This window comes from Stegostoma tigrinum, chromosome 34, assembly GCF_030684315.1.
Source record: "Stegostoma tigrinum isolate sSteTig4 chromosome 34, sSteTig4.hap1, whole genome shotgun sequence".
Lineage (NCBI taxonomy): Eukaryota > Metazoa > Chordata > Chondrichthyes > Orectolobiformes > Stegostomatidae > Stegostoma > Stegostoma tigrinum.
This window is the reverse complement of record NC_081387.1, coordinates 7,426,288-7,439,873: the sequence shown is the minus strand read 5'-3', so window position 1 is coordinate 7,439,873 and position 13,586 is coordinate 7,426,288.

The window sequence follows — 13,586 nt, the reverse complement described above, 5'->3', positions numbered from 1 at the left end:
CTAAAACATAATATGAAACATCAGGCACTGACACTAATTCCATGAAGAAGCTGACTTAAAAACAAGGAAAGTAGTATTAGTGAAAGGGATATAAAAACATATGAACAAAAAGAAGGGTAATTGGTTATATTATATAATAATTGGTTATTATGTGAAAATGTTACAGTAAGGAAATAATATGGGTTCTGGGAGGAGTAACAGTGGATTTAGTGAAATAAATATAGTGGACATACAGATACCCAATCTTCAGCATTTACATGATTAAATCAATGGGTGAAATTGTAATCTGTTAGGCCAGTTAGTGTATGTGAAAGAAGGCTGAGCTAAGACCCAGAGATAACAACGTGTAAACCTGGATGAGCACAACAGGCCAAGAAGCATCAGAGGAGCAAGGAGGCTGACGTTTCGGGCCTAGACCCTTCTTCAGAAGAAACGTCTAGGCCTGAAATGCCAACCTTCCTGCTCCTCTGATGCTGCTTGGTCTGCTGTGTTCATCCAGCTCTACACCTTGCTATCTCAGATTCTCCAGCATCTGCAGTTCCTACTGTCTCTGAGCTGAGACCCAGGTGGTGTAGTAGCCTGTAGTAAGGGAACCCTGGGAAATACAAAAGGCAGAACAAGGGTAAAGCCTGATGAACGTTAGAGCTGTATTGTTTGCTACCATATATAATGTAGCTCAGAGGGGGGTTGCTGCATACGGACACAGTCACCACGCAATGAAACAGTCTATCATACAATTGACAAGGAAGGAAATATGTTGAAGAAGTATCCTCAAGACAAATACAGATGAAGAGAGCTGGAGAAATTTTATGTCCATGCGTGATGTTATTTAACTGTTATTGGGTAAAGTGATCTAAGGATAGGGAGCTGGAGGGTGGAGAAAGAAAATACAAATTAAGGAACCTGAATCTGGAATATACTGAATTTTACAGCAAACTATACAAATGGATTAACTAAAAAAAAATTGTCGACCATATTGTTGTAGCCTCAGTCAAGTGTCAAGAGTAGCTGGTTCTACTATGGCCTTGACCAAGCTTCAGGGGTGGGATATATATTTAAGGGTTGGTCTCCTAAGGTCAATGCGATCATCACTTTGATAATAGACCATATTATTGATTTTTTTTAAATATTGGTGACGGCTATTTTCATTGTAGTTTTAATCTTCTCAAGTAAATTACATACTATTATAAGTTCTCGCACGGTTGTCATTGATTTGCATCTGCATCTTCAATTGTAACATGCACTGTTAAATATCATCAGGGAAGGAAAGCTTAGGATGGGCTGAAGGAATGACGTTATTAATGATATTTGACAGCTGTACAACCTTAAATGAGTACTGTGAACAATCAATAACACAATCAATGTTTTTTTTTCAGTGTCTTGCTGTTTGTTACACTGTACAAGAGAGAGAGTTTCGTTCCAAGTCGCCGGACTCACCTCAGACCAGGATCACGAACGGTGCCGGAAACAAGCTCGGCCTTCAGAGGAGCTGTTGTTTGAAGGGTCTCCAAATGGCAGAAGGGTGTGAGGCTTATTACTTCTTCCTCACTTTTCCATTGTTCTTATTTAATTCATTAATGTTCCTTTATTTTTCTGTCTTTTATTATTGCTCAATAAATATTCATACTTAAGCAAATTATTGCTCTCAAGTCTTCTCTTAAATGCATTTAACCGGATCCGAAAAAAAAACTCTTCGAGACAATTTGTGATCCAAGACAGTCAAAGAATTAAGTCAGGATGTCTTGTTGCCACTTTATAAGACTTTGGTTAGGCCACACTTAGAGAATTGCATTTACTTCTGGTCGCCACATTAGTGGAAAGACGTTGAGACATTGGAGATGCACAAAATATTCCTAGTCAATATCATGTGAAATTACTTTCCGTATCTGGTTTCATAAAGGTATATAACTGTAATGTCAGTCATAATCAGACCTTCATGCATAGCGAGGACCTAAACTGTGAGAGTTAAATGATGTAGAAAGAGGATGTGAGTTTGCTCGCTGAGCTGGAAGGTTAGTTTTCAGGCATTTCGTCATGATTCTAGGTAACATCATCAGTGAGCATCCGGTGAAGCGCTGGTGTTATGTCCCGCTTTCTATTTATCTGGTTAGGTTTCCTTGGGTTGGGTTGGCCATTTCCTGTTCTTTTTCTCAGAGGATGGTAGATTGGCTCCAAATCAATGTGTTTGTTGATGGAGTTCCGGTTGGAATGCCATGCTTCTAGGAATTCTCGTGCGTGTCTCTGTTTAGCTTGTCCTAGGATGGATGTGTTGTCCCAATCAAAGTTGTGTCCTTCCTCATCTGTATGTAAGGATACATTGGGACAACACATCCATCCTAGGACAAGCTAAACAGAGACACACACAGGAATTCCTAGAAGCATTGCAATCCATCCGGAACTCCATCAACCAACACATTGATTTGGAGCCCATCTACCATCCTCTGAGAAAAAGAACAGGAAATGGCATCACCAACACAAGAAATGACGTCGCCAACCCAAGGAAACCTAAACAGATCAATCGAAAGCGGAATATAACACCAGCGCTTTGTCAGAGGCGCACTGATGATGTTACCTAGAATGGTGACGAAACATCTGAAAACTAACCTTCCAGCTCAGCGAGCAAACTTATATCCAGAAATAGAAAGCGGGACATAACACCAGCGCTTCACCGGAGGCTCACTGATGATGTTACCTTGAATTGTGGCAAAGTGTCTGAAAATGAACCTTCCAGCTCAGTGAACCAGCTTACATCTGGCACAAAATAAAGACCCACTCTTTTGTGGACCGAGAAGAGGAGAGCGCGACTGTGTTGGAGGTGGAAGGAAGACGGCGGGTTGGCTGTACACCCTTGCAACCGGTGGATCTTAATGCTGGCTTCAGCCTAACGCCGTTTCAGGGGAGCAGCCAACCTGCAACGATGGCTGCGGCGAATGCTCGTGCCCCGGGACAGGGAGTATAGAACAGCATCCGTGTTTCCGTGAAGAAGGTGGATGAAGGTGCAGCTGTGGACCGCACCTTCATCGTGAAGAGGGTCCTGTTGGACTGTTGTGGGTTCGCTGCTGTGGATATTTACTGCCTGCAGGATTTCCCTGGAGGAGGTTTCTACGATGCAACCTTCAGGAGTGCCAAGCTTTGCGAGCGCTTCCTGGAGGTTTTCAAGGAGAAAGGAGGTGAGGGCCCCCTCTCTGTACTGACCGCTGTCCCACTGTTCATGATGCCGGTGCAGAGGAACCATATGGTGACTGTCCACATGTACAACCCGCATGTGTCAGCAGCTGATGTCCTGACCTTCCTCGGAAGGTACATGAAGGTTGAAGGGGACCTAACCAACATCATGGACCCCTTTGGCATCTGGACCAGTAAGAGGCAGGTAAGGGTGATGCTGAGAACGGGCGCAGATGGTAACATTGTACACCCACCGTCCAGCTTCGCGATCGGCGGGAGCAAGGGCTACCAGACCTATGCAGGGCAACCCAAGGTCTGCCATGCCTGTGGTAGGTCAGGACAAGTGGTGGTCGACTGCAAAGCCACCATCTGCAGGAACTGCAGGGAGGAGGGACACCTTGAAAAGGATTGCCCAAAAGTAAAAAGCTGCAACATTTGCGGGGAAGCGAGCTGCCTCTATAGGGCATGTTTGCGGCGCGGGACCACCTACGCCCAGGTCGCCGGCAGGGGCAATGCGGGGCAAGCCCCCCCCCCCCACAGAGGAGAGGAAGGCACCAGACCCCTGCAAGGACCGCCCTACTGTGCAGGAGGGCCATGTCGTGCAGGAGGGCCCAGCCCCGCAGGATGGACCAGAGGCCAGCAAAGCGCCTCTGCAGACTCCGCTCCACCCCCGACAAACCAGAGTCGATGGAGGAGGCGACAGGTGACCCAGTGGAGTGGACGACAGTCCAGAAGGTGAGGAGGAAGGCGCGCCGGCAGGACCCAGCACCGCAACCATCAGGCGGGAAGAGGCAGCTACAGGGGGGCTATAAGAGCTCCTCTGATGAGGGGGATTCGGAGGAGGTCCGCCCAAAGCAGAAGCTGAAGATTTCCGGGGAGAAGGAAAGCAGCACCCCAATCCCAGGTGACGGGAGGTGTCCTGAGGCTCCCTCCAACACCCAGCAATGCACCGTTGGGGCCCTGGAGGGCGCTCCAGAACCTTCAAATGGGAAGCAGCAAACAGCGTGTCCCCAGCCTGACCCAGAGCCAGACACTTCTGCCTCCGTATCCCCGACGGGGAGATGCCACCCGGAAGGCAGCAAGGACAGTTCCCTGAGCCCGGAGAGCATCCAGCAGTTAGCCCGGGCAATGGGCATGAAGGGACAGATGCAGGGGCTGGACCTTAGACTTGGGGAGGGTACTGCGGTCACTGCCCACAATGGGGGTACGAGTTGCGAGCATTAATGTGCGCAGCGTCAAGTCCACTGCACCATGTGTGTCCACGTTGGCCTACCTGACCACCATCAAGGCAGACCTCCTGTTTCTGTAGGAGTGCGGGACACTGCACCTCAGCAGGTATGGAGAATGGTTGGGCGCCTGGACCCGTGGGCCTTCGATTTGGTTGCGGGGTAACAATTGTCGCTCGTCAGGCCTGGCTATTCTGCTGCAACTTCACCATCTCACAAGTTCATGAGGTGGTGGGGGGCGCCTCCTAGTGGCTGACATCACCTACAGGAACGCTCCCCTGAGGCTAATCAACATGTACGCCCCAGCGGTACAGAGTGAGCGGTTGGCCATCCTGCAGTGGCTTCCACCCCTGCTGGCTACGTCCAGGCCGGTAATCCTAGGCGGAGACTTCAACTGCATCATCGATGCAGATGGAAGATCCGTAAGGGGACAGTGGGTGGGGTGAGTAAACTGGACGTCATGTCCAGATTCCTGATGGGCACGGTGAAGGACACCAAGCTGCTCAACATCTTCAGCGCTGCTGCAGATGGAGCGCAGCGGAGATACACCTGGTCGTGGCCAGACAGTTCTATTTGCTCAAGGATAGACTTCCTGTTTGTTTTGTGGACGTTCGCGGTCAGGTCCACCGGCATCGAGCCGGTGTTCTTCTCAGACTACTGACTCCTGCTGGTCGACTGTCACTTACAGGATGACCAGCAGGCCGGCAAAGGGACATGGAAAGTCAACACCACTCTGTTGACCCCAGAGAATCTCCAGGAAAGAGGGAGTACGCCGGTTGGAGAACCGTGAAACCCCTCTTTGAGTCTCCGGGTGACTGGTGGGAGGCGGTGAAGGAGAACATCAAGAGATTCTTTGTCCTCAAGGGTGTTCGGAAGGTGAGAGAGAGGCGGGGAAAGCTGTCGCGACTCCAGAAGAGGATACAGAACCTGCTCCTTCTGCAGTCGATGGGGGTTGATGTCGCGGAGGACCTCTGCGAGCTGAGGGGCAAGCAAGCCTCGCTCTTCACCGTGGAGGCCTCCAGGATAATCTTCCAGTCCAGGGTCCACTCCGTGGAGCACGATGAGACGTGCTCACATTTCTTCTTTCAGAAGGTGCACAAAGAGAGCACTGTGCTTAGCCGGCTGAAAGTGGATGACAGCTCCATGACGTCGTCTTGGCACAACATTTTGAGGATCAGCAGATCCTTCTATGCTGGACTGTACAACGCGAAGTCCACGGACAGCACAGCCTCCGAGTCATTCCTGTTGTCTATCAGGATGTTTTATATGATGGCACGAGGGAGTGGCTGGACCGGCCGATATCCCTGGCTGACCAGAACCCTCAAGTCCTTTGAAAGGAATAAGACTCCTGGGAGCGATGGCTTACCGGTTGAGCTGTATTCCGCTCTGTGGGACCTGGTCGGCCAGGACCTGCTGGAGGTGTACGATAGTGCACCTCAGGCAAGGGAAATGTGCAAGTCCATGAGGAAGGGCATCATCACCCTCATTTACAAGAGGAAGGGGGAGAGGGAAGAAATTAAGGATTGGTATCCCATTTCATTATTGAACATGGACTACAAAATCCTGGCCAAGGTCATAGCCAACCGGGTCAGGTCTGTCCTGGAGTCGGTGATTCACCCTGACCAAACCTGTGCTGTGCCAGGAAACAAGATCGCTGAGAGCCTCGCACTCATCAGGGATACGATTGCCTATGTGCAGGACAGGTGGGTGGACACCTGCCTCGTCTGCCTGGACCAGGAGAAGGCCTTTGACAGGGTCTCTTATGCTTACATGAGGGACGTCCTCTCCAAATTGGGGTTCGGGGAGGGCATCCGCAGTTGGATCCGGCTGCTCTACACCAACATTGTTAGCACAGTCTAGATCAACGGGTGGGAATCGGACAGTTTTCCCATCAGATCTGGAGTCAGGCAGGGCTGCCCGCTCTCTCCTGCCTTGTTTGTGTGCTGTATGGAGCCCTTCACCGCATCCATCAGGAAGGACGTGAGCCTGAAGGGCGTGACTATCCCAGGCAGCGGGGACCTGTAGGTCAAGACTTCCCTGTACATGGACGACATCACCGTCTTCTGCACTGATCGTCGGTCGGTGACTAGGCTGTTGGACATCTGTGGCCAGTTTGAACTGGTCTCGGGTGCCAAAGTCAATAGGGGTAAGAGTGAGGCCATGTTCTTCGGGAACTGGGATGCCCACTCCTTCATCCCCTTCACCATCAGGACAGACTACCTGAAGGTGCTGGGTGTTTAGTTCAGTGGAGCTGGGGCGTGCACTAAGACTTGGGAGGAGCGTATCACCAAACTGAAACAGAAGCTGGGCAGGTGGATGCTCCGGCTCCCCTCCATCATGGGTAAAAACCTGGTTGCCATGTGTGAGGGGCTTTTGTTACTGTTGTCTGTGGGGCCTGGCCAATTCCCCGGACCTGTGCCACTGCAGTCACCCGGGCCATCTTCCACTTCATTTGGGGGTCGAGGATGGACGTGGTCTGCAGGGACACCATGTACAAAGACCTAGAGAATGGGGGAAAGGACCTACCGAACGCCACCCTCGCCCTGATGGCTACCTTTGTGTGCGGTTGCATCAAGCTGTGCGTAGATCCTCAGTACGCAAACACCAAGTGCCACTACTTACTGACGTTCTACCTGTCCCCGGTGTTGCGAAGGATGGGCCTGGCCTCGCTGCCGCGGAACACTCCGAGTAGTTGGACCGTCCCGTACCACCTGTCTTTCGTGGAGAAATTTTTGAAGGGAAGCCCCTTTGACCACAAGGCCGTCAGGCAGTGACCAGCACGTAGTATCCTCGGGACCCTTCGGAACAAGGAGAGGGTGGATCCCGTCATGTGGTTCACCGCGCAGACTGCCAACGTCGTTTGGCAGAATGCCTCATCACCAGAACTTTTAAACAAGCACAAAGGCATTGCTTGGCTGGTGGTGAGAGGGGTTCTGCCAGTGAGATCCTTTATGCATGCCCGGAATCTCTGCGCCACCGCACGCTGCCCTCACGGCGGCTGCGGGGGGGACGAGACTGTCGATCACCTCCTTCTGGAGTGTGCCTATGCGTAGGAGGTCTGGAGGGGGATGCAGTGGTATTTGTCGAGGTTCGTCCCGACCAGCTTCGTGACGCGGGACTCCGCGCTCTACGGGCTGTTTCCCGGGACGCACACCGAGACCAACATCAACTGCGCCTGGAGGACCATCAATGAGGTGAAAGACGCTCTTTGGTCTGCCCGCAACTTGCTGGTCTGCCAGCTGAAAGAACTGACCCCGATCGGGTGTTGCAGACTGGCGCACTCCAAGGTCCAGGACTACGTGCTGCGGGACGCGCTAAAGCTTGGGGCAGCCGCCGCCAAGGCGCAGTGGGGAAAGACCACCGTATGAAACCCCTCATCCAGAATAGAAAAAAGGGCCCTATCTGGTAACTGGGCCCAGCTAGCGCCTTCCCCAACTGATCCGGGGGCCAACGGGGACTGTGCGAGGAGAGGACTGCCGGGGTATTTTTTTTTTCTTTCTTTGTTTTTGTTTTATTTTCTTTGTTTTTTTTTTCCTTTAGTTGGTGTACGTACCCCCTGGGTAACCCGGCGCGGCTTGCATGACTGGGTGGGTGTATAAATGTTTTATTATTTTGTACATTCTATGAATAAAGTATATTTTTTCAAATAAAAAATGTGACGAAATGTCTGAAAACTAACCTTCCAGCTCAGCGAGCAAACTCACATCCAGAGACTTAACCTGAGCTACAAATCTTCTCAAAACTCGATGTAGAAAGAGGTTTCCTGGGATGGGGGGGGGGTCATTGAAATAGTTTGAACTTGTTTACTTTTATTTTCCGACAACAGTCATCTGTGCACACATATACATCGTCCATAGCTAATGTTCTTGCCTTAAACTTGTTGTGTATTAGCATTAACGCACTCTTGATCGTTTAACAAGTGCAGCTTAATTGCAGAATTACATGTAGCATTAGGTATATTGTTTTCCTTTTTTTTCCTAAATTGATCTGGAATAGTCTTTGTTATTAGTTATAATTTGATTCGTAACAATTACCATGGCCTTATATCAAATGAGTCTTCAAAACCAGTGAACTGCTGTCATCAGTTTGATAATTAGGTAGAAGATCGACCAAATGTGGTGTTGTTGTTACTGGATGTTTCACATTTCAATTGGGTAAAGCCCAATTTAGACTTCGATTTCGTCGTTTTCTTGACTTAGCAATCCAATAACAATGATAGACTTTGATTAAAATTCAAAAAAATGTCAACTAACCATTTTGATAAAACCAAACATCGCCAATGTTTACTCCATCGAGTCGTACAACACGGAAAAAAAAACCCTTCAGTCCAATCCAGCCAGATCGAACAAGCTCCTAAACTAAACTAATGCCACTTGACAGCACCTGGTCCTTATCCTTACACACTGTTCCTATTCGTGTCCAAATGACTTTTAAGTGTTGCAACTGCACTCGCATCTATCAATTGTTCTGGCAGCTCATTCCACTTATGAACCATTTGCTGTGCGAAAAAAAATACCGTCAATCTCTTTTAAATCTTTCTCCTCTCACCCTAAAAAGATGCCCTCGAGTTTGAACTGCCTTTCCTAATGAAAGCAATTTTACTATTCGCCTTATCTTTGCCCCTCATCATCATATATACCTCTATTGCGTTAGCCCTCAACTTCCTGCGCTCCCGTTAAGAAGTCCCGTTCTGTCCGGCCCCGCCTTTATAACTCAAACCCTCCCGTCGCGGTAACATCTTGGTCAATCTTTTCTGAACACACTTCAATTTAATAATATTCTTCCAACTCCAGATGAAGTGACAGACATAATTTAATGATGATTTCAACGTTAGTTATCGATTTGCAATTAAATAAAACCAATGTAATTCACCTCATTCTATAATTGTAAAACTAGCAATGTTGCAATTAATATCCTTCCAGAATTGCGAGAAGAGGTACCAAATAGAAACTGATGCCTAGATTTTTCCATTTTACTCCATCTCCACACTCAAATATTTCCTTCGGTCAGTTTGACGTTACTTAACATCCTGGTCTGAATATTCTCCAACTGGATTGCTTTTTCGCTAAATCATTTGATGACATAAAATCCCTGTTCAAGTGAGTTTTTGAAACAATCAAATAATTTTCGACACCCACATTCATTATCAAGTGACATCCACAGTTAGTAGCTTATCAATATAAGTATGAAATTCCAGTTCATCGTTTAAAGAATGGTTCATAAGGGTTTCAATTTTTATAGAATTTACACTCTCCGCTATAGGAATGCAATTTACTGGCACGAATCAACACTACACAACACATACAACATGAACTGCAATACTTTCCTGGCTTTTAACATTTTCAATCTAAAGTTTATTGATGCAGTCGAGGTCCAGGACAACGGGAGTTTGGCAATCTGTCTGTTTCCATGAAGCTGGAACATAATCCTGATTTGGTATTATGCCAACCATACCTTATGTTTATTCTTCTTGTGCTTGCTTTTTTCAAAATTAGAGAGGCTTAACAACAGTTTGTTGCCATTCGTCGCACGCACAAGTTGCCCAGTCAATGAGTGCAACAGCCTGTCAATGACTCTGAGTTTATGTGGTAAAGCATATATTTCACATGCCACTTCGATAGACTTCCTAGATGTTTCAAACACTTTCTGTCACACAATTAAATAAAAATAACTGAACCGCTACTAATGCCTGATATTGGAAGGATATATTCGTTTATACTGAATCTGATTAACCGTGCTATGAGTGCACCTGCCTTGGACATCTGACTCAGAGACAGGAATTCTGGTACTGTGTCAGAAGACCTCACATTCACATTTACTGGATCAGTATCTAGGTCAAAATGAAAGCACAGCAGAAGCACCTGCAGGACATTATGAATTCTGGTTTTCGGCGTCCATCCATTACATTATGAAAGAAAAATAAGAAAACTTTACAAATGTTTTCAATTGCAGCCTTGTCCAAATCCAGTGAATTAATTTATGAAAACAAAATTCAGAATTTTGGAAATAGTGAAAATCTTCTGATATCAAGATCTGTTGTCATTATTCAGGGACTTTAGTTAAGAAATAGATGCCATATTACTTTAAAAATCAATTTGTTCTAATCAGCAATGTACTGTTTTGGAAATATTCTGTGAATTCAAAAGAATATTTTGAAGGGAATAGAATAAATTTCTGAAGTGATAAACAATCGTGCTACGGTAAAAGGGCCAGAGCGAACAACAAATTTAATATTTCTTCCAAATTGCTGGCATGGCACCAATTATATTAAGACAGTCCCTCTGTTGATTAAAGTACCACTTTCACTTACACACATTGTATCAATTGAAACTGGAATATCGTGAGAGCTCTTCCAGAAATCCTTTGGTTTTTACATTCTATTGCCATCAATTTACATCCATAAAAGTCAAGACTGATTACACTTTCCTGCAATAATTGATTGCAGGCCGCGAAATCCCTAATTCTGTTCTTGATTTCACCTCCAGAGCAAAACGTCAGATAGTTGTTTACAGAAAGCATGATAGAGTCGCTTAGCACAGAAACCGATCCTTCAGCCTAAGCTCATCCATGCCAACCAGGTTTCTCAAAGTAAATTAGTCCTATCTTCCTGAGTTTGGCCTATACTTCTCGAAACCTTTTCTATTCATGTTCCTGTCTGAATGTCTTTTTTGTAACTGCATCTGCATCTAGCACTTCCTCAGTCAGTTCACTCCACATATGAACCACACTCTATGTGAAAACATTGTCCCACATGTCTCTGTTAAATATTCTTTCCTCTCAACTTAAAATTAACCCTTTATTTTTGAACTTTCCTACACTGGGACAGAAAAAAATAAATCTTTGCTATTCACCTTATCTATGCCTCTCATGATTTTATAGACCTTTATTGAGTGACCATTCAACCTGTTAAGTTCCAATGAAAGAAGTCCCACCCTATCTAGTCATTCCTCTCTCAAATCATTTACTTCCAGTAACATCCTTGTAATTTTTTTACATAAGAACGTAAGATTTAAGATGAGTAGACCATCTGACCTTTAGATGGTGCTCCAACATTCCTAGTCTTTTTATGGTCTCCACTCTACTTACCTGTGAGCTCACCGTACCATTAATTCCGTTACTGTTCAATAATATCTTTACCTTGAAGCATTCAACAAGGTAATCTCAACTGCTTGACTGGGCAGGGAATTCCACAGATTCACAACCTGTTGGGTGAAGAAGCTTTTCTTCAGCTGATTCCTAAATCTAACCCCCTTATTTTGGGACTATGGCCCCCAGTTCAAGTTTCACCACCCAGTGGAAACAACATCCCTACTTCGATCTTGTCTTTTCCCGTTATATTTTTACAAGTTTCTATAATATTCCCCCTCATTCTTCTAAGTTCCAACGAGGATAACCCTAGAGTACTCAACCTTTCCTCATAAATCAACCCTGCCAACTCCAAAATCAACCTTGTGAACCTCCTCTGCACCTGTCCAGTGCCAGAAACTCCTTTCTCAATTAAGGAGACCTAACCTGTACACTATCGCCTCACCAGAACCCTATACTGCTGCCGCATAAACTTTCTATTTGAAACCCTCCTTGCTCTCGCAATGAAGAACAATATTTCATTTGCCTTATTGATTACCTGTTGCATCTGCAGACAAGTTTGTTTTGTTTTTGTGATTCATGCAAAAGGACACCAATGTCCCTCTGCACAGCAGCATGCACTTTTCTGTGCAATTTCGAATTTAGTAATATACTCCCCATTAGTGTGTGATCAGAACTGTACACAGTTCTCAAAAAGTGGTTTCATTAATATTCTGTACAAGTGTACCATGTTTGTTGAGACCACATACAATATTAATTGCCAATCCAGAGTTCTTAGATATCTGGTCGTAATGGATCAGCTCCTTTTATACCTTAAGACTTTCCGCACCATTGTTTCACACAGGCTTCAACTCCAAAGTCCAAGTCATTACTCGGGGTCCATGTCATAGTTTGTGATACACTTCTACAGTCACCATTGACTTCCATTATCTGTATCCTGAACATAGGGACATAGAGGTGAAGGTACATAATTATTTGAACTTCGCATCACATGTGGACAGGATGGTTAAGAAGGTGTTTGGTATGTTTGCCTCCATTGCTTAGTCCTTTGAGTATGGAAGGTTTGAGTTATAAAGAAAGGATGGAATAGGCTGGGACTTTTTTCACGAAAAGATAGGAGGTTGAGACGCAACCTTATAGAAATTTATAAAAAATAATGAGTGGTATAGATAATGTAATGATAGCTGTCTTTTCCCTAGAATAAGGGGTTTGAAGACTATCAGGAACATGTTTAACGTGAGAGGAGAAAGATTTCAAAAAGACATGAGGTTTTTTATTTAATTTACACAGTGGATGAATCGTATGTAGAATGAACTTCCTGAGGAAGTAATGGATGTGGGTATAATTACAACATTTTAAAGACAGTTGGATAGGTACACGAATAAGAAAAGTTTGAAGAGATGTGGGCTAGGAGCACGCAGGTGGGAGTCATTTATTTTAGGATTATGTTCAACATAGACTGGTTGGACTGAAGTGTCTGTTTCCATGCTGTATTACCCCATAACTCTGAAAAAGGGCATCACAAATGTTTGCAACAAATCCCGACATAACTTTGCTGGAGCTAAGTTGACTGACACCTTTTGCGAGCAACTAGGATCGCAGGAACATTTTACCCTTCAAGTCTACTCCATCACTCATTATGATCATCGATGATCATCCAACCCAACACTAAGTTCCAACTTTCTTCCCTTATGCTTTGATCCTGTTTGACATAATAACTATATCTAAATGTTTTTGATAAATGTTCTTTGCTTTAGCCTCAATAGCCTCAATTCCATATGCTCACGACTCTCTAGGTGAAGAAATTTTGCCTCAATGTAGCCTTTATTTGCCTTTTTTGTGTCTTTATATGCATCCCCTGAATTTGGGACTCTCTGATCTTTTGTAAAATCTTTTCTACATTTACGCTGATACTGTTAGAATTTTACAAGCTTCTATTGGATTTCCTTCCCATACAACTCATTCTCCAAACCTCCAGTGAATGTCCTCCTACCTGATCCAGTGGTTAGTCCTGTCATCCAGAATAGTATGCTATTTCTGTACCCGAATCATTTCACTATGAAGACGAATGCATCATTTGTCTGCATCCATTAAGATTTAGAAGAATGG